This window comes from Cebus imitator, unplaced genomic scaffold (assembly GCF_001604975.1).
Source record: "Cebus imitator isolate Cc_AM_T3 unplaced genomic scaffold, Cebus_imitator-1.0 Scaffold212, whole genome shotgun sequence".
Classification (NCBI taxonomy): Eukaryota; Metazoa; Chordata; class Mammalia; order Primates; family Cebidae; genus Cebus; species Cebus imitator.
This window is the reverse complement of record NW_016107527.1, coordinates 2,507,687-2,529,313: the sequence shown is the minus strand read 5'-3', so window position 1 is coordinate 2,529,313 and position 21,627 is coordinate 2,507,687. Positions and strand designations below refer to the sequence as shown.

Below are 21,627 nucleotides of genomic sequence, written 5' to 3'. Positions count from 1 at the left end.
AGAGGGGAACAACATACACTGGGGCCTATTGGAGGGTGGAGGGTGGGAGAAGGGAGGGAGAGGATCAGAAAAAAAAAAATTGGTTACTAGGCCTAGTACCTGGGTAACAAAATAATCTGTACAACAAACCCCCGTTTACCTATATAATAAACCTGGCCATGTACCCCTCAACCTAAAATCAAAGTTAAAAAAGAACAAAAACAGTAGATCCCTGAAAGGATAAATTATAACTCTCATGCAATGTCCAGGAATTAGTTATGGATTTCTCCTCACAAATTTCAATTGGGAGTGGCAGCTGGAAGCTCTCACCCTCAAGATTGGACTTAAGGCTGACTTTAGGCATAGGCAGACTTAGGCAGTTTCTCTCCTCTTCCTTATATTTAGCTGTTCCATGAAATGCTCTTAGAAGATTCCAATGACAGTCATTCTACAACTAGAGGAATGGCTCGAAATTCTCATTCCTGTGAAAGTTGACACACTGGCTTTTAATTCACACTACAGCATAAATGACTAACCTAAGATTCTTTCCTTTCTTGCAAACAGTTTTATTAACTATGGAGGAGAGAAGAGAGAGAAAGAGAGGTTTACATTTGAGAGATAATTAGGTAGAGGGACAAATAAATGAGATGCTGCACATTTTATAATTTTATAGTAGTGTTGGAGTTGGCCCCAGTTAACTTTCTGGAGGTAATTGCTCAGTTTAATTACAGATTTCTCCCCACAAATTTCTAGCACTCAGTTTCAATTAGATTTTATATTGCCTGGTTTCCTTAGCCTCTTGTGAAAGAACCTCTTCAGTGGGTGAAATGGGAATGTGGCAGGAGAGAGGGGGATGCCCTACAGTGAATCAGAACCGTTTCTTAGAGGATGTTCCATCACCTTCCATGTAATTTCATCAGATGTTCTTTCCAACCAAAGTTAAAACATTCCTCCCTTCTACTTCACAGTAAACGGGAGAATTCTTTCTGGCTGAGTGCCTCCTGAGCCACCATTCTTTAAGTGGAATTTATTTGAACAATTTGACATTGATTTCTAGTCTGGGTACTGTTGAGTTCCTATATGAGTCACTGAGCAAAAGGACTTAATATGTTGTATGTTCCACATAAAAATATCACTTGATTTTAGTTGTTCAGTGAGCTCCTAGGACAAAAGAGGGTAACTGCCAGTGGAAAAGTATCACTTCCAACATGGGATGTGCTGTGAGCATTGGCGGTATGTAATATAGTCAGCAGTGTTTTCATGAACCTGTCAGCGGAGTCTGTAAACTTTGCAATGAAATTCACCTTCTACTGAGCTCAACTTTATGGCTTCCCGAGCAAGGAGGTAAAGAACATGGACGAGAAGAGGACATGTCACAAAGGCACCTTCTGCCTTGTGGGACTCCCCCTTCTGGTGTCTGGAAGGGATGATGGTGGTTGTATTCAAGGTCACTGCCCCCAGGTAGAGAGAAGGAAGGGAAGTGCTTTCTTCAGATTCTTCTCCTTTTCATAGGGGAGCGAGGCTCCTGCTCCAGATCCTATAAGGAATAACGTAGAAAAATGATGTTTTATCACTAGTAAAAAATTTGTCATTTGTAATTTGGGAATAATACATTGTGTACAGAGTTTAGAATTAATGCGACAAGCTATTAAAAGTACTTAACTTGATAGCTGGCACTAGCAGTCACTGAATTATTGTTTGCTTCTTTCGGGCTGTCACCAGTAAGTTTTGCATTTTTACCTTCAGGTCTTTGGTCCATTTTGAGGTAATTGTTGTGAAAGAGATGTAAGGTTTTGTTTAGATTCTTTTTACTTTTTTCCTTCATACTGACGTCTAGTTGTTCCAGCACCCTTTGTTGGAAAGACTGTCCTTTCTCCACTGTATTGCCTTTGCTCCTTTGTCAAAGCTCAGTTGACTGTATTTGGGTGGGTCTTTTTCTGGGCTCTCTGTTCTGTTCAGTTGGTCCATTTGTCTATTATTTCACCCATATCACATTGTTTTGATCACCGACTGGAAAGCTTTTCAAAACCATAAAGCCTTATACCCACACGAGGCACTATTAGTAGAAACAGTGACCAGCTGAGGACTGATGGCATTTCCTTAGCTGTTATCCTCTCCCTGCTCTGTGTGAATTAGAAGATGGAACTCCTTATGGGAAAGCCAGTGCTACAGGGCCAATGGTTTACTGAGGGGATGACGGACATGGGCTCTTCCTTTCTGTTGAGTTAGAGGATAGGACTTGTTCAAAAATGTCTGTTTTGGTTAATCTCTGTTTTTTCCGACTTCAAGGACCTAATCATAACACTTTGCTACTGGCAACTCAAGCATTATATATTGTGTTATTTTTAAATATTTTATTATTTTCTCTCTTTTTAGACAGTAGCATTGTCTCCTTTTACTGCTCAGGGGCACGGCTTACGATTACCCGTTATAGCTTTAGCTGATATGGATCCTATGTTTTAGCCAGTAGTTCTCAAAGTTTTGACCCGCCCCCCACCCCCGACCCACAGTATCAGATCCTCGGGGAAGTTGTTAGAAATGCAAATTTTCAGGTCCTACCCCAGTCCGAATGAATCCAACCTCTAAAATAAGGCCAAGTAAATCAGCATTTTAATAAAAAACATGAAACATGCTCAAGTTTGGGAACCACAAACTCTGAGTTTACAAAGAGTTTTTCTTTCATTTAGGAGCAGCATTCTCACGTGCATTGTCTCTGATAGATGGCACGATGACCCACTTCCACTTGGTTATTCTTTTCCCTCTGCGTTTTAGGGCTTGTCATAGGATGCCCTGCCGAAGCTGGCATGCTGCACAGGAGCTATACTTAAATGCCACTCAAAACACTTCCACTGCCCACAGCCTGCAGAAAGACAGAAAGAGAGCATCACCTGATCCAGCTGCTGAGTGACTGCAGATCAACAGCCAGCGTCACCTTGCATCCTGACTCCTGGGAGCTCTTCCCCTCCCATCTCTCTTTCTCTCTTTCTCTGTGAGCGCAGCCGTCAGGATCAACTGAACCACTGGGGATGGCTGCCTTTGGAGAGTAGCTATGTGGCCTTGAGAAAAGTTGGGTGGATGGATGGCTCGTCCTTGGAAATGGGCTCTCTGAAAGGACAAAGCCTAGGAAACCACTCCTCAGGGCGCAGGGCACAGGCGTGCCTGTTTATTTAGGATGTGGAGACAGGACAGGAGTTTTATGAACAGGAGAAGGAATTTTGTTAAGTTTGTGGCCTTATGCTGATTCTTTTGGGATGTTGGGTAGCATGAATAGAGAAATCTTTGATGAGAAGAAAAAAACCAGTTTTAGTGAAGTAAATAAATGTAGGTTCATTTTCATTTGTAAATATATTTCCTCTATTTGTTGTTACTCCATTTGTAAGATGCACACATGTAACCATAGATTCAGAGTTTTTTGTCTATTCATTGATGATGATCTGTGTTACTTTCTGTTGAGGAGGCACAGCAGTTTGGTATCAGTGTGGTGGCTGCCACAGACAGTGTAGGTAGAGACCTTCTGTTAGTTGATAATTAATTACTAAACTGGCAGCATGTGCCCCTCATTCTGTGACACACACACACACACACACACACACACACACACACGGTACCCCTTATGCCTTCTTAACTTCCAAGAGAGTCTTTTGGACATAAAAAATTTGCCTGAGTCAAAAGTTTAAAATATGCATTGTTTCTGTGCCTATTAAAAGCAGAGTTTAAAATAAAACCTGAAATAATGGATGAAATCCATTCAGGCAGCTTGGTGGTTTAAAGCAAGACTGAACTTCCTACTTTTTGAAAAGTGTATTTCCAAGAATAAAGGTGAGTGGGCAAAGCAAGGCCTAATTTTCCCTACTGCATAGAAAATAAAATGACACATATTGAATGCTGTCTTGAAGGTGCTTATACTGGTTGGGAAAAGATGGCCTTGAGACCCAGGCTATTCATGTGAAGACTGAAGATGTGGTGAAAATGTGAAATACATAATGCCATGACAAAGATGGCTGAAAACGAGCAAGCAGCTTTGTGAACCCTTCATATTCCTAATACAACATCTCTTCCTTAATCAAACATCTCTTCCTCTCTCTTTTGACCTTCAGCATGCTATAAAGGACAGTGCCCTTTGTTTGTGATTATCTAATCTCTAGAAACATGCCCTGCCCTCGTATATTGGTGGTGGGAATATAAAATGATGCAGCTGCTGGAGAAAGCAGTTTCGTGGGCCTTTGAAAAGGGAAACACAAAGTTATGTGTGTTTATGACCCAGAATGTTCCATTCCTAGGTTTATACTCAAGATAACTGAAGACATATGTTCATACAAAAACTGTACAAAAATGTTTATCACAACATTTTTTATAACAGGCAAAAAGTGGATACCATCCAAATCTCTGTTAGCTGAGGAATGGATAAATAAAATGTGATAGACCCATATACTGAAATACTATTCAGTCATAAAAAAGAATAAAGTACTGATAGTAAGAGTTGAAGAAGGAAGAAAGAAACATGAAAAGGAGCTTAACAGTTAAAGACAGGTTTATTTTGGAGAATAAACCTGAGAGGGGCTACTGGCTGAGTTAGGTTAGGGGCACTCTCTCTTACAGACTGAGAGTGTTTAAGGGTTTAGGGCAGGAGAGCTTATCACATGCTCAGAATATTTCTGTGTTTCTTTGTCTTGCTTATTTTGTGTTTGTTCCTATACATTTTTTTTGCAGCTGCAGGCATATCCAGTCTGCTTTTAGCTTCCCTATCTTAGTGCACCTAAAGGGAAAGGAACGTGCTTATTAGGGCTCATTGTTTTACGGGGAGTCCATTGTACAAGTGTGAAGTTTGGCAGTTACCCAAGAGATTTCCCCCCACCTTCTCTGCCCGAGCTCTCTTGTCTGTGTTTTACTGTCAGCTCTTTCTGCCTGCTTGTTATTAGAAGGAAAGTGATTTCCTTGAAATGCGTAGGTTAGAAAGGGAGCTGGGACTTGAAATGGCAGTGTTTGTCCAAGAGGACGGTGCTCCTGCTCTGTCACTGATACTGGCTACCACTTGGATGAACTTTGAAAGCACTGTGCTAAGTGAAAGAAGGCAGAATCGATGGGTCGCATTTTGTTTGATTCCATTTGTATGAAATGTGCAGAATAGGCAAATTATAGCCCCCCAAAATTCATATGTTGAAGTTCCAACTCTTAGTACCTCAGGATGTGACTGTCTTTGAATATGGGGCCTTTAAGGAGGTAATTAAGGCAAAAAGAGGTCCTCTGGGTAGGCCCTCATCCAGTAAGACTGGTGTTCTTCTAAGAAGAGAGTTACACACAGAGTTACACACAGTTACACACAGAGGAAAGGTCATGTGAAGACAGAAGGAGAAGGCAGACTTCTGCAAGCCAAGGTGAGAGGCCTGAGGGTAAACAGCCCATAATAGGTTTGGTAAGGTCTGAACAGGGGTCAGATTGTATAGTGTGTTGTAAGCTAGGGTAAGGAGTTTTATTTAAGAGTAATTCAGAGTCACTGGAAGGTTTTGAGCAGGGTTCTACAGATCTGATTAATATTTGGGAGCTAGGGTCTCCCTGGAGATTCTAACAAGGAGGACTAAAGCACCCCTGACCTCGCACCCAGAGGTAATCTCTATCAGCCAGGGTCCTGAATTAAACTTTCTTCATCCTGTTGATTGTCCTTGGTTTACAGCAGAGTTTGCACAGAGAAAAATCAACACACCCAGGATAGCATGCCTCAATACTCCAAACAGATTCTGAGAAGCGTAAGGGTCAACCATAAATGCACATTTTGCAAACCCTATAATCTATTTATGCTACAAAAAATCTCCTAAACAGAGGAGCTGGGTCAACTGCAAATAGCTGTTGTTGACTTTCTGTGAGGACATTGGCAATCATGATGGCTTTGTGTGCCACAGGACTGTCATAAAGAGAGACTTCTGCATGGTGGTGATTTTCTGTATTCATCAGTGGATTTTTGTTTTTTCATCAGGGTCAAGATCTCCAACCATAAACAAAGGAGAAATTTTGACTCGAGAAATACCCACTTTGTTAATAAGCAAAACTGAAACTGGAAAAAAAAATGTTTTGTAAACACAGGCTTGCTGTTCCTCTAGTGCAAAGTATGACTCTTGCACAATGCTAAGGGTACATGGTCCCCACGGTGCTAGAGTTTAAAATGGTTTTGGAGGAATCAAAACAGCAGCTCTGTTTATCGCACAAATGTATCAAATATGAAAGCCAAATTGTAGAAATTATTTTAAACAACTGAATGCCACTTACCAGCTGTGAGTTACCTGCTTCAACAAAGCTCTTTCAAATCTAAATAAAGGGAGAAAATTTCTCTCTTCTCTCCATGTATTTAAAGACAGCATCCGAATTAACATCTGAGTCATAAATAGTCCATGAAACAGATGACTCCTCATCCTATGACTAGATGTTTTTTTACTAGATAAAATTCTAAGTGAATCTCTTTTCTCTTTTGCACTTTTTAAAAGCTATTTCCCTTCTCTGGTTTGGTCTTCTGGTTAATGTGCTGAGGCAGGCTCTTGGCAGCCAGATGGAATATCATCTATATTTAGGGCTTCCATTAGCTCTTGTGTTTGAATCTGCTGCTATTTCCTAATTTCAACACAAATATTCTACGAGAGTGGATTGCCATTTATGTTATTGCTGTATAATAAAGTCATCATGCTAATATGCCTTATTTTTCATGGAGGTTCTTTTTGTTAATCAAGCACACTCCCTTTTTATTGGTCACATACTGATACATGAGAAGTTGTTACCTTGATAACATTTACCAGCATTCAGGCTGATCAGCCTTGGTTCTGGCTTTTCTCACTGCTCCTTCCAGGCTGGTTTGGATACCACTTAGTGTTTTCTTTTTGGTTCGTGGGAGTTCAGCAACCCAATAACCTTGAGAAAAGAGGAATGAGAAATAGGACAAATTCATCTTAGGCTCAAAGATTCATTTTGCCAGAGTAGTTTTGTTTTTCCCTAGGATAAGAAATTACTGTGTCATTCCAAATGCATAGATACTACTGTGCCAAAGCTCTGCAGAGAGTTTCATGCTGAACTTTTCTAAGAAAATTAATTGAATGCTAATGAAAGCTTGGGGGTGGTAGAATTCAAGGGAGAAGCACTCTTATCACCACTTCCCCAAATTATGTAGTCCAAGGCTTTTGTGATGATTATAAAAATAACAACCCCCACTTGCTTGTGCTAGACAGAATATAAAATGGTTTCACAACATTTCTGCATTGAATTAGAGTAATTCTCCTGGTATCGGAAGACCTCACCTGAGCCCACTGTATGCTGGCATTGCCACCAGAATCTTAGAAGTAAAGCCTTTGGCCAGGTTTGGGGTTCTAATAAATTTAGCATATGGGCTGGGTGCAGTGGCTCATGCTTGTAATCCCAGCACTTTGGGAGACTGAGGTGGGTGGATCACTCGAGGTCAGGAGTTCAAGACCAGCCTGGGCGACATGGTGAAATTGCAGTGAGCTGAGATTGTGGTACTGCACTCCAGCCTGGGTGACAGAGTGAGATTCTGTCTTAACAATTAAAATTAAAATGAATTTTTAAAAACATAGCATATGGAACACTCTTCTGGAATCAGTGTCTATAACAACAACAACAAAAAATTGAAGTTGCAAGTACTCAGAGGGGTTTGTGGACATTGGAAAGGAGACGAGGAACCGACACATCACCTTATTTCTAGGAGAAGATGGGTGCCGGATTCACACTTGTTCTCAACTGTAGCAGTTGTTTGGACTCAGTAGGAGTGAAGCCTGTCATATGAAGGAAGAAATCAGGGGTGCAACATAGTGGCCAGAAAAATTGAATGGTGTCATTTCCAGTCGCCAAGATGGGCCACCTCATGCTTGTAGGTCAGCACAGATCAGACGTGGGTGTTTGGAGCTTGCTCTTTTATACGTGCGCCGAGACAGGCTTCTTGCTCCTGCCGCACGACTCCCAGCTGGAGAGAATGATGCGAGGAGAGCCCAAGCTACGCCAATAACCCTCGGTTCCAGTTCCTGCTGTTTTGTCATTGTCTTCCCATCACAGCTGTACCAGGACCACTGCTGGCTGCCTTCTTGCTTCTCCAACTGCTTTTCTCTGGTTTTCTCCCTGGCTTCTCTTTCCGAAATTGTCACTTAAATGTTGACATTCCCAGGCTGTGCCCTTTGGCACTTATCTATTCTCATTTTACCTACAGTCCCTGGACAATCGCATCCATTCCCATGGCTTCAATTACCATCTCTACTGCTGGCAGCTCTAGAATGAAATCTACATCTCCAGCCCAGAACTTGTTCTGTGGTTTCCTAAATGTCTCAAACTCAGTGTGTCTGAACTGAGCTCATGATGCTCCCGCCCTCACAGACTGTGCCTGCTCCTGAGATCTTGTCTCTGTAATAGTGGCCAAGATTTACTGCGCTTGTGATATTCCAGGCCCCGTTCCAAGCATTTGACATACTTTACCTCATTTAACCTTTTCCAGAGCCCTATACAGAAGATACAATTATTATCCCCCCCTTACACTCTGAGGCACCCAGTGAATCGGTGCCTTGCCCAGGGTTGAACAGCTAGCTGTGGACAGAGCCAGACTTTGAATGCAGGCTGTTGAAACTGGAGTCCACACTTCTAACTGCTCGGCTGTGCTGCTTGCTGTTGTACATTTACCCAAGTCACAAACTGGACCATCATTTTTGATGTCATCTTCTCCCCTGCCTCCCATATCCAATCCAATGCCAATCCAGTTCCTTTTACCTCCCGAATAACTTGAGCCTTTCCATTTTTTTTTTCTCCCGGGTCACTACTCTAGTACAAGCTATTATCTCTTGCCTAGACACTCACAATGGCTTCCTAACAACTCTTCCTGCTGCTCTCTCTTCTCTCCTTTCCACCCCATCTATTTTCCATATTGCAGCCAAAGAAATCACTCTAAAAGATAAATTCCATTGTGTCACTTCAGTAAAATGCTCCAATGGTTCCCCATTGTCCTCAGGGCAAAGTCTGAACTCCAATATGCCTGAAAAGGCACACTCTGAGCTCTGTACTCTCCAGCCTCATCCTTCTCCCTGACTCCATCCCATCCCCTTGCTCTGTCCACATGCCCCAGTCTTCCTGCGCTGCTTCTGCTTCCTCGCTCCTGGAAGGCCCCCTCCTCTCTCTCATCTCTTGGCCACTTAGTTGTCTGATCCCTTTGCCTGTGATACAGTTTGGATACTTATCTCCTTTGAATCACATGTTGAAATCTGAACCCCAGTGTTGAAGGTGGGGTCATGGGAGGTATTTGGTCATGAGGGCGGATGGCTCATGAATGGCATGGTGCCATTCTTATGGCAATCAGTGAGTTCTCACTCTTAGGTCCCACAAGGTCTGGTTGTTAAGAAGAGTCTGGCTCCTCCTTCTCTGCTTGCTTCCTTCCCCTCTCAATATGTGACCTCTGCACACACCAGCTCCCATTCACTTTCCGCCATGAGTGGAAGCAGCCTGAAGACCTCACCAGAAGCAGATGCTGGCACCACGCTTCCTATACAACCTGCAGAACAATCAGCCAAAGAAATCTCTTTTCTTTATAAATTACCCAGCCTCAGGTGTTTCTTTACAGCAACACAAAGGGACTAAGGCAGCCAGAATGTCCTTCCATCTCTCTGCGGCTGCTTGACTCTTATTCATCCTCAAAGGCTTTGGGGATTTCCTCTCTGAGTTCTAGAAAGGGACTTTGGTGACTTGGCTGTGTGTTCTGGAATAGTTGTCACTCTGTGTGCCATGCTTTGTCCCAAGCACTTTATTAACTCATTTAATCTTGCAAAAACCCTATGAGGTAGACACAATTATTATTTCCACTTGGTACATGAGACTGTTGAAGCACAGTGCATCTGTCACTCTAGCAGTTCACCAGAGGAAGTTTGACACAGGACTTTGACTCCAGGGCTGCTACAAGAGCAGAAAAAACAACTAGAGGGTGCAACACAATCCAACGCGAGAACCAGTAGGAAGTTGCTGCTGCAGGTTGGAGGGACAGAGGGAAGTGGGGATGTCGCCAGAGGTGAGGCACTGGGACTGCCCAGCAGGAACTGGAGCTCTAGAGGAGGTGCACCCACCGTACAGCCACCCTGAACAGTACCCAGTGTTTGTCCACGATGATGGTGTCCCTGCTCTGTCACTGATACCTGCTACCACTTGGATGTACCCTGACCTTCTCTTCTCCTACCTGCTAAGCTCCACCACTGCATACCATTGGCTGAACTAACCAGACACTCACTGGCGGGAGCCTGGGAAAATGCAGTCTGCAGAAGTCGCGGTAAAGATGGGGAACAAATTGAGAGAAAATAGGTAGAAGAAAGGCCCAGAGAAGTTAATTACTTTTTCTAAAGTCTGACAACTTCTAAGTTGCCAGGTCTAGGTAGTTTGGCCCCAGACTGTGTCCCCTTAACCATTGATCTACACTGCCACTCTGAGAACCTGGGGCCAGGCACTGGGTCACTGTTCCTCAGATGTGTGAAATGGAAATAATAGTGATACCCTTGGTATAGGGCTATGATAAAGGGAAAATGAGTCAACACTTCAAATACATTGAATAGTGCCTGGAATAGCATCAGCACAGTAAATCTTGGTCATTCTTACAGAGATAAGGATCCCAGGAGAAGGCAGTGGTCTGGGCATGGGAGCTGCGCCTAGCACTGTCCGAGCCTCTTTTTCTGGAAGGTAGTTGCTATCTCCATTTTACAGATGATAAAACCGAAGAGCCAAGAGTTTGACTCACTGACATAGGAAAAGTGGGAGTAGGACTCAAGAATTTGATATCAGAAGCAACGTGTGTATGCCATATTAAAATTCCTGTGTGATGGAGACTTCCAGCTAAGCTGCAGTTTCTATGGGGACACACCTGTGCCTTTTTTGCCTTTGATTTCCTAGCACAGGCTCAGCACCTGGTCCCTTGGAAGATACTCAGTGCATATTTGCTTCATCAATTATTAAATGGCCTGGTGATTTGCTGGTGCTGTGAAAGCGTAAGTTGCAGAGACGTGTTTCTGGACCTCTTGATCAGCAGTGACGTGCTGGAGGCACAGCCTCAATTCAGAAACTCATTCCAGGCCATCACCACAGTGCATGCCCCAGTGTTCCAGCTCTGCCATTTCATCCATCTCTGTGATGGCTTCCCCTGGCCCTCTGCCTTGTAGAAAGCATCTGTTTTCTACATTCCTGAGTTCTCAGTGGTCCAAGGCAAGAGGGTAAGAGCCAGAGTGAGGAAAATTGCAACAAGGGGTTGGAAGAGAAAATGAAATGGAGTAAAAGGTCACCATGACACCATTAAGGAGTTCTTAAGGGCACTTCATAATCATAACATAATCTGCAAATGCACATCTGAAGGTAATTACATCTAGCTAGGACAAACCATTTCTACTTTTATCTTAGCAATTGACCTGGTGTATAAAGTGAAAGCAATTCACTCCCCTGCCTCTGTTTTCCCACTTAACAAAGAGGGAAAAGATCATTTTCACTGAGTGTTGGAAAGTACTTTTTCATCATTAGAGAAAATCTGTAAAAAATTAGTTACTGAATCTGGCTTTGGCATGAGGACATGGGCTAAAACTGTTTTTGATCTGTTGCAACTGGTATGTCGTTGGGGATGCTGCTATTTCTTGAAGTTTCTCTCATCTTTCCAGCAGAAAGAGGTGGGCTTTTTGTGAGACACTGATGTATATTTATTAATAGATAATATAAGTTATATATCTAATAATGGTGTCCTCTTCCCTTTGGCTGCTTACAAAGGGCAGAGACAAATAGGCCAGCACTTAGAAGAATGTGGGATTCACAGAATGCCTTTCATGTCCTAACCACAGCTCTACCACTCATTTCTCTATCCTATCTTTTTCTCCCATCACTTTTATTTAACTGATTGTATCTTGCTAAAATGTATGCATCTTGGTAAGCCATCCTTAATCCTTCCCAGGACAATGCAAATAAGTAAATAAATAGTTACTGACTCAAATGTTTTTAATCTTGATTCCTGGCTTTCCTTTAATAAAGCACTTGGAGTTACTGGCACTCAAGTAACTCAAAGTATCAATGTTCCATGACTTTCTAGAATGAACTAATCCAGCAGAGATCAATTGATGGCAAAAAGCTGTAGTATATTAAACTCCAGAGTTTCTAGCTGGAAGAAATTGTAATTTTAAAATTGGTTGATCAAGAAATAGATGTTGACAATTGACTCAATTTTAGTAATGTTTTAAATGAGTCTATTTTAATAATACATATACAAATGATGAATTTATAATTTGTTCATTGTATTTTATTAGTCACAACCCATCTACATACATTTGAAAATGGTGGCATAGGGGCCGGGCGCGGTGGCTCAAGCCTGTAATCCCAGCACTTTGGGAGGCCGAGGCGGGTGGATCACGAGGTCAAGAGATCGAGACCATCCTGGCCAACATGGTGAAACCCCGTCTCTACTAAAAATACAAAAAATTAGCTGGGCATGGTGGCGTGTGCCTGTAATCCCAGCTACTCAGGAGGCTGAGGCAGGAGAATTGCCTGAACCTAGGAGGCGGAGGTTGCGGTGAGCCAAGATCGCGCCATTGCACTCCAGCCTGGGTAACAAGAGTGAAACTCTGTCTCAAAAAAAAAAAAAAAAAAAAGAAAATGGTGGCATATACATATGGTGAAAATAGCATTTTCACTGGCTTTCAGATTATGCTGGTGAGCTTATAAACTAGAAGATCCCTTGCAAGAAGGCCATAGATTCCCTAGAGGTGAAGCTTTGCAGGCTAGAAATCTTGGCATTCTTCCTTTACTCATTTGTCAAGCCATATTGGGTGAGGTGCTAGAGTCCGCAGGCATGCTTTTGTACTAGAGTGCTTCACTTTCATGAGAACTGGAAAACAATTGGCTCAAAATCAACCTTTAGTAACAAAATTTCCCTTCTAACTTTCTAGATGTGTGTCGAAATCACTTCATTAAATTTCAACAGTGTTTAAGCATGCATTTGTACTGTGATTTTCACTTTTTAAGCACTCAAATGTAATATTTTATCAATTATATTATTTATCAATTATGTATTCTTGTTAAAGAATGTACCTAAGAAGAGAGGGATCTCATTTTGTGAAAAAGAAATAGTAGGGAAGAAAATCAGTGAACTGAGGTCGTGCTGCAAGTTAGAGGTCAGCCCTAGACTAGAACTTTATTTTCTAAGTTTTTAAAGAGATGGGGTCTTGCTCTTTGCCCAGGTTGGCCTCAAACTCCCGGGCTCCAGCAATCCTCTTGCTTCAGCCTGCCCAATAGCTGGACTATAGGCACAAACCACCGCATCCAGCTAGAACTTTTCCTTTCTTTCTTTCCTTCTTTCCTTTCCTTTTCCCCTCTTTCTTTCCTTCCCTCCCTTCCTCCTTCCCTTCCTCCCTTCTTCTCTTCTTTCCTTCCTTCCTCTTTCTCTCATTCTTTCTTTCTTGATTTCTTCAGGGTCTCTCTCTGCCCCGATCAAGCTATCCTCCCTACTCAGCCTCCTCCACCCGCTCATAGTATCTGGTACTACAGGTGCACGCCACCATGTTCGGCTAATTTTTGTATCTTTGTAGAGATGGGGTTTCACCATATTGCGTACTCCTGGGCTCAAGTGATCCTCCTGACTCTGCCTCCCAAAGTGGTAGGATTACAGGTGTTTGCCACAATGCTGGCAGAACTTTAATTCTTAAAATGATTTTTTGCTGCTTTTTCCTTTATCTTATATTGCCTAAGGGCTGTCTTTCTTTCTCTTTTTTTTAAAAAAAATATTTTTAAGTAAACAAGGTCTCAAGCCCTCAGCCACCCCTTCATCTCTTACAGTTTCCGCCAGCGAAATTGTAGTACTGTGCACAGGCCTGGGTCTCCTTGTCCTTCAACAACTTTGGCTCCCCCTGGGGTCTTGAAATCACTCTGCCATCTGCGTATATACAATAAGAAATCAAGATTATCCACTCCAGCTGGCAGCTTTTCTGCTACACAGATTTGCTTTTCCATGAACAAAAACTGGCACATCCGATCTACTGGAATTTTGTGGCTGCTTAATGGAATGTATTGAAACCAACTCAGCTAAGTAGTGTTTCTACGTCTAGTCATGCCTCAGGAAGGGGCTGTACTTAAACCCCAATATGAAAAAGCATTCAATGAAAGGCCGTCTTGCCTCAACAATGTCCCCTGCAGATACTTTCTGGGCACGAGGGACGCCGTAAGGGCTCCACGTTGCTTATGTCGGTGAGAATCTTTTACTCATCCTGACACGGGCTACTTCTGATTGATAATCCGTCTTGCTTCTTGGGGATCCCCGAGGAATTTTTAAGAAAAAAATGCAACTTGTTTTGTGAACAGAAAACCAAGTTTGGCTAAGACTAAAACAATAATAATGAAAGAAAAGCGCGTGAGAAGAATAAAAATGAAACAGCACTCTTTCTTTCCTTTAGGGCAGCGCAGGGGACGGACGGACAGCGGAGAGGGTGGGAAACGCACTCTCTCACTGAGTTTATTTTTAACATCAAGTTAAAAGCATACTCTGTGTTCTTTCCTTTTAAAAATTGACTTTTAACCTCCTGAGGCATTTTTACTCTATTCTGCCTGTGGGATAAAACCCCTTTTGTGGCTGGCAACTCCCACTGGGTCTTTTCCCATCGCGACAGGCTTACGAACCAAGTAGTCAGGGCAATGGAAAAACCCCAGCATTTTTCTTCAAAGGGTTTCTCATTAGCATATGCACACAACTTCTGTGCGCACAGAGGCTTAGAAACCCTGGCTGCTTACCTGGAGTTTGAGCTTTCTTGCATTTTTCAGAACTGATAGGGAAAACTCCTGTTTTTAAAATAGTTTGAACTCGTAAAATAGTGGAGACAGTCTTTCTTCAGTCCACTGCAAAATTTATTAGTTGAGTTTATGAATAATGCAACATACATACATACACTTACACCTATAAAATTTGATCTGAGTGAACAGAAATGGTAATAGCTAATCTCTAACACTTTCCGAAGACTTCCCATGGGCAGGCCAGATACTGTTTATGTGCATTTAATGCTCTGAAAAGTCCTCTCAGGGTAGATAATATTATCATCCCATTTTACAGATGAAGAAACTTGAACTCAGGGCTATTAAAGATTATACTGTCAGTGAGTGAGTTTGGGGAAGGGATTCAAACTCAGGCAAGACAGTCAGTTCAGGTCCACTGCTAGCCTATACCACATGCATATAATTAAAATAGAAGCCCCTACTTTAAGATATTGTTGCTTCCATCTTTTGGAAAGTTATCAAAAATACCAATTTTGTTAGAAGAAGACATTTTACTGCCACTTACAAGACTGTTGTCACAATAAATATATAGATCTACAATGTGTTGATGAGGTGAAGTGTGCTCCCTTAGATGCGACAACCTTGTGCAGTGCACAGCTTGCACGAAGGTACATGACAGCCATTCATACATGTACACACGCAAACACACATGTGTACTTCCACAGAAGAAAAAAAAAGACTGTCTTAGTTTAGTCTTTTCATCTTTTAGGGGTAACCGCGCTGATCTGACTCAGTAACAGGTCTTCCATGTGGCTCAGTCTAGAATGAGTACAGATCACATTAAAGGGTCTGAAACCAGTTGTATTTGTACATAGTTCAAAAATACCCTAGTCTTACTTCCTTCTTCTCCTCTGGGGAATAAACACTGAATACACATTTTACACAGGAAGTTCTGTGTATATAGATGTGTTAAGGGATGAGGAAAAAAGAAATAGAATAGTTCACAAATCTAGGGAGATCAAACTTTTATTATGGAAAATTTCAAACATATACTGAAGTAGAACAAAAAGCATAATGAACCTCACTTTCCTCCATGAAACTAACATCCTGCTGTAAAAAGCTTCGACTAATGGCCATTCATGCTTCATCTGGATTTTTAATCACTCTCCTCCATATTTGAAGCAATTCCTAGATGCATCATTTTAGCCAAAAATATTTCAGTACATATCTCTACAAGATATGAAATATTTTCAAAATATAATCATGATACCATTATTACATCTAAACAGAAATAATAAGAAGGCTTCAATATCATCATATAGCCAGTGTTCAAAATTTTAACTGTCTCCAAAATGTCCCAAATTTTCTTTTTTCATTTGTCTGTTTTTACCTTGTGTTTGTTTGAAATGGGAATCAAGGCCGGGCATGGTGGCTCACGCCTGTAATCCCAGCACTTTGGAAGGCCAAGGTAGATCACAAGTTCAGGAGTTCGACACCAGCCTGGTCAACATGGTGAAAAACTGTCTTTACTAAAAATACAAAAATTAGCTGGATGTGGCGACGTGTGTCTGCAATCCCTGCTATTCAAAAGGCCGAGGTAGGAGAATCACTTGAACCCAGGAGGCAGAGGTTGCAGTGAGCAGAGATGGCACCACTGTACTCCAGCCTGGGCAACAGCGCAAGACTCCATATCAAAAAAATTAAATAAATAAAATAAAAACTAAAACTAAAAAATAAATGAAATGGGAATCAATTAAGTTCAAATATTGCATTGGCTGTTATGTTTCTTAAGTCTCTTTTAATGTACAAGTTCTTTCTTCATCTTCCTTCATCTCTCTTTCTCTCTCTCTCTCTTTTTTTCTTTTTTTTTTTTTTTCACTGAGTCTGCATTTTGCTAATGGCATTCTAGTAATGTTTAACGTGGTCCTCTGCTGCAGATTCCTTTCTGTATCTGCATATTCTTTTAAGGTACTTGGGTGAATTTGATCCACAACCAGGCTTGGAAAATACTGGAGAAGTTTTGCTTCTGCTTCTAATTTCTTAATGTCTTTTGTCTTTTTATTTTAATTTCATTTTTTTCTATTTCTTAAATCCTCTATAGGAAGTATGGATTTCTGAAGGTCTTGGTTGAAAAAACAAAACTCAGAGGAACTTGGGTACAGCCATAAAACTACATATCTACCACCTGTTGACAGGTAATGAATGCTGGCTTGAATGTTGAGGGCTCTAGGATCCCTGGAACAACTAAGGGGGCTTCAGAGGAACAGTTTCTCACCCAGGCTTGGGATGGGCAATAGCTCTGAATTAGTGGTGCTGCAGAAAAAGAGGACCTCCCAGCTGGAGGGATTTGGTCTCACTTGAGGCCCTGTGGGAACTAGTAACCAGCAGCTGAATTGTTAATTAACAGGCAAAGCCTAGCCTGGAATAAGCTGGTGCTTGACTTAAGTGGAGTTTAAATAGCTGGGAAAATGATTGTTCTAAGGCTACTTGACTGATGTTAAATCTACATGTCTTCAGCAGATTGTAAGATGAACACATTTGTTCATTAGAGTGGTTTTTTTGTTGTTTTTTTTTTTTTAAGATTCTGGTTTTGCCAAACAAACCAAAGATCTGTAAGTTCACCAGGCTCTGGTTTACAGCCTCCATCTGCCTAAGAATCTATTGCACTAATGTCCTTGCTAGCACAAGACCACCTTGCTATCCTGGATGCATTTCCAGGAGAAATGCTTGGGGCAGACGCAGTGATGTGTTCTGTCCTAGGCACCTCAGCTGCTTCTGTCATCAACCTGGGTGATATGCTTGTGTCCGCACCTAAATCTCATCTTGAATTGTAGCTCCCGTAATTCCTATGTGTTGTGGGAAGGACCCTGTGGGAGGTAATTGAATCATGGGGGCGGGTCTTTCCCACACTGCTCTCGTGATAGTGAATAAGTCTCACGAGATCTGATGGTTTTATAAAGGGGAGCTCCTCTGCACACGCTCTCTTTCCCACCACCATGTAAGCCGTGCCTTTGCTTCTCCTTCACCTTAGACTGTGATTGTGAGGCCTCCCCAGCCACGTGGAACTGTAAGTCCATTAAAACTCTTTCCTTTATAAATTACCCAGCCTCGGGTATGTTTTTATTAGCAGCATGAGAACAGACTAATACACTGGGCTTGCTTTCTTCTGTGCATCTTGAAGGATTAAGAAGATTTTAAAAAAATAAATAGCAGAGTATTACATTTTCTTGGATTTACATTAGAGCAACAATTTCTAAGGAGTTTGTAGAAGTACACATTTGAGGTTATGTGACTCCCCAGGGAAGAATTAGGGACAATAGGCAGAAGTTATAGAGAGGTCATTTTAGTGGTATTTCTGTTTCTATTCCTCTGCACAACTCTGGGTTATTGGAAGAATTGGTTATTAAAACTGTTTAAAACTGGGCTTTGTTACAGCCAGTTTCAGCATGATGTTACATACAAAAGATTTATTCAAAGCAATATTGAAATTGTGAATTGGTGAGGGGTTTTGGACTTTCTTTCCCCGTGTCCACGATGATCTGTCAATCCCTGCCCCAGGTCCCTGCTGTTCTCCTTGTCCCATACCTGCTGCCTAAAAAGGTGTTTGCTGTCAGAAAGCCCAGGATCAAAGTGTCTCTACCACTGGCTAGCTGGGCGACCTTGGGTAGATCCCTCAATTCTCTGAGCCCTGTTATCTTTACCTGTAAAATAAAGATTATATCACCTGCTCCACCTACTATAAGAGGCTGTTGTAAGAATTAGCTTCTTATGGTAGGTGGAGCAGGTGATACAAAAGAGTTAATGTAGGTGAAAATTCTGTCCTTCATTAAATGACAAAGCATCACACAATTGCCCTTGTTGCCTGCTGCCTCCTGGCTACCTGCATTCATTCATTCCTGGCTGAGAGTGTAGAAGTCGAACAAGGCCTCATTACTTTTTAGTTGTATCATTTGGGGCAAGTCATGCTGTGAATTTCTGTTTCCTCATACATAAGATGGGAATAACTTTACCTGGCATTTATTTGCATCCTTCTTTATTTACATTGCACCTTGACCCAGTGCTGTTATCAGCATGAAGACTGAGATAAACACACATAAAGCACCTAACATAGACTTGGCACCCAGTCGGTACTCAGTAAATGGGAATTCTTTTTCCTTCCCTGTACTTGGAAATTGGACTATGGTATAGCCCAGCTGATGTGCCTTCCTTTATAAAGAAAGAACTCCTCTCTAATGCTGAGGATACTACTGTCTGAAATTGAAGGAGGGTGAAAACTACTTCACCCTCAACTTTTTCTCTCATTGCTTTGCTCATGACCCAAACATGCTTTACATTCTCTCTGGAAGTCTGTAGACTAGGGAGTTATATAATGGAGTCTTCTTTTATTACTTGTGGATAAAGATTCCTCAACAGCATATGTGAAAAAGACTCAAATGTTTGGTTGACTGCAAAATTAACATGAGTCAACAGTGTGACGAGCAAGCAGGAAATGTATTTTAGGAAGTGTGAAGGGAATGGTCCAGTGAGAGGATAGTCTGAGACTCATTCTCCTCGTGTTGGCCAGACTACACGTGGACTAAAGGACTCAGTTCCAGATGCTGACATCTCGGGACAGATCATCAGAAAGGGAATACAGGGTGTTTTAGTAACTTTCAGAAAAACTGAGGCTCCTTAAGCTGCAAAAGTTGTCTTTCAGGAGGGAGATGTATTGTCTCTTGTTTTTTGAATGGAGGGAACAAAACACTGCCACTTTGGATTTACATAAGAGCAACAATTTCTAAGGAGTTTGTAGAAGTACACATTTGAGGCTATGTGACTCCCCAGGGAAGAATTAGGGACAGTAGACAGCAGTTATAGAGAAGTCATTTTAGTGGTATTTCTGTTTCTATTCCTCTGCACAACTCTGGGTTATTGGAAGAATTGGTTATTAAAACTATTTAAAACTGGGCTTTGTTACAGCCAGTTTAAGCATGATGTTACATACCAAAGATATTCAAAGCAATATTGAAATTGTGAATTGGAAAGAAATATAACCATAAATATACCAGAAATTAAAACAGGTAACAAGAGACAATAAGGTATGACTTTGTGTCAATTAATTCAGAAGACATGCAAAATGGTTAACTTCTAGAAAACAATAATCAATATAAACTTAAGAAGAAATAACCTAAATTCCATGATCTTGAAAGATATTACATCAATGATTATATCTACCTATATTATGAAATCACATACAAATAATTTTTTTTTTAAGACAGAGCCTTGGCTCACTGCAACTTCTGCTTCCTGGGTTCGAGCAATTCTCCTGCCTCACCCTCCCAAGTAGCTGGGATTACAGGTACCCACCACCAGGCCTGGTTAACTTTTGTATTTTTAGTACAGACGAGGTTTCACCATATTGGCCAGGTTGGTCTCAAAACTCCTGACCTTAAGTGATCCTCCTGCCTCAGCCTCCCAAAGTTCTGGGATTTCAGGTGTGAGCCACTGCACCTGGCCACAGATAATTTTTTACAGGTGATTCTTACCAAAGTTTCAAGGACTATATAATCCCAATCTTATATAAACTCTTCCAGAGACTATAACAAGATTACAAAATGAAGGAGTACCCTAAAGTTCATTTTATTAGACTGACATAAACTTGAATCCAAAATAAGACAAGGACAGTAAAGAAAATTTTAGGCCGGGCACAGTGACTCACACCTGTAATCCCAGCACTTTGGGAGGCCGAGGCAGGTGGATCACCTGAGGTTGGGAGTTCTAGACCAGCCTGACCAACATAGAGAAACCCTGTCTCTACTAAAACTACAAAATTAGCTGGGCATGGTGGCACATGCCTGTAATCCTAGCTACTTGGGAGGCTGAAGCAGAAGAATCACTTGAACCTGGGAGGCAGAGGTTGCAGTGAGCTGAGATCGTGCCATTGCACCCCAGCCTGGGCAACAAGAATGAAATTTCGTCTCAAAAAAAAAAAAAAAAATTGTAAGCCAACTTCACTTCTAAATATAAATTTGTAAATTCTAATAAAATTCAGCAAAATTGGTAACTTTAAAAATGAAAATACTCTATATTTTGTTTAAAAACAAAAACATACTATACCATGTAATGCATAGTAATACACTATAACTAGGTTAAGTTCCCAGGAAAGCAAGGATGATTTAATATTAGAAAAATCTATTAATACAATTTACCACATTAACAAATTACAAGAGAAAAAGCACATGATTACTTCAACAGAGGCAGAAAAATTATTTGTGAAAATTTAATATTCTTTCATGTTAAAAAAAACATCAGGAGATACAAATTGAGGCAAATTTCCTTCATATGTCTATCAGAAACTTGTAGCAAACATCATATTTAGTGGTAAATATTTAGAGTTACTTCCTTTCATATGAGGAACAAGACGAAATGCCTACAGTTATTATTTCTAGCCAATCATTATTTGGGCATTCTAGTTGAACAGTAAGACAGGAAAAGGAAGGCATATAAAAACAAAACAATCACTATTCACAGAAATTGACTACCTTCATAGAGTCTGAGATAAAATACAGGCAAGCAATTGGACCTAACATGAAAAATCAACACATTACTAAACACAATATTAGCATAAAGATAATTTATACTCCATCAACATCAATAAATAATTTTTAAAATATTAAATATTATTTAAAAATTGGACATTGATTTTGTATCCTGAGACTTTGCTGAAATTGCTTATCAGTTTGAGAAGATTTTGGGCTGAGACGATGGGGTCTTCTAGATATACAATCATGTTATCTGCAAATAGAGACAGTTTGACTTCCTCCTTTCCTATGTGAATACCCTTTATTTCTTTTTCTTGCCTGATTGCTCTGGCTAGGACTTCCAATACTATGTTGAATAGGAATGGTGAGAGAGGGCATCCTTGTC

The 21,627-nt window shown here is 41.1% G+C and overlaps 2 long non-coding RNA genes across 2 annotated transcripts in view; one reads left to right on the top strand and one right to left on the bottom strand.

The window, feature by feature from the left end:
• The window catches only part of LOC108317920, a 46,666-nt gene that overhangs the window by 5,368 nt on the left and 19,671 nt on the right, over positions 1 to 21,627 (top strand). Inside the window, exon 2 of the long non-coding RNA XR_001830946.2 lies at positions 16,823 to 16,916. This is a non-coding gene — a long non-coding RNA (uncharacterized LOC108317920). The remainder of the gene's footprint in view (positions 1 to 16,822; positions 16,917 to 21,627) is intronic.
• LOC119474113 lies at positions 992 to 8,283 on the bottom strand. Its single transcript, XR_005203406.1, has 3 exons — positions 7,668 to 8,283; positions 6,744 to 6,873; positions 992 to 1,516 (listed from the first exon to the last, which is right to left on the bottom strand). It is a non-coding gene; the product is annotated as an uncharacterized LOC119474113 (long non-coding RNA).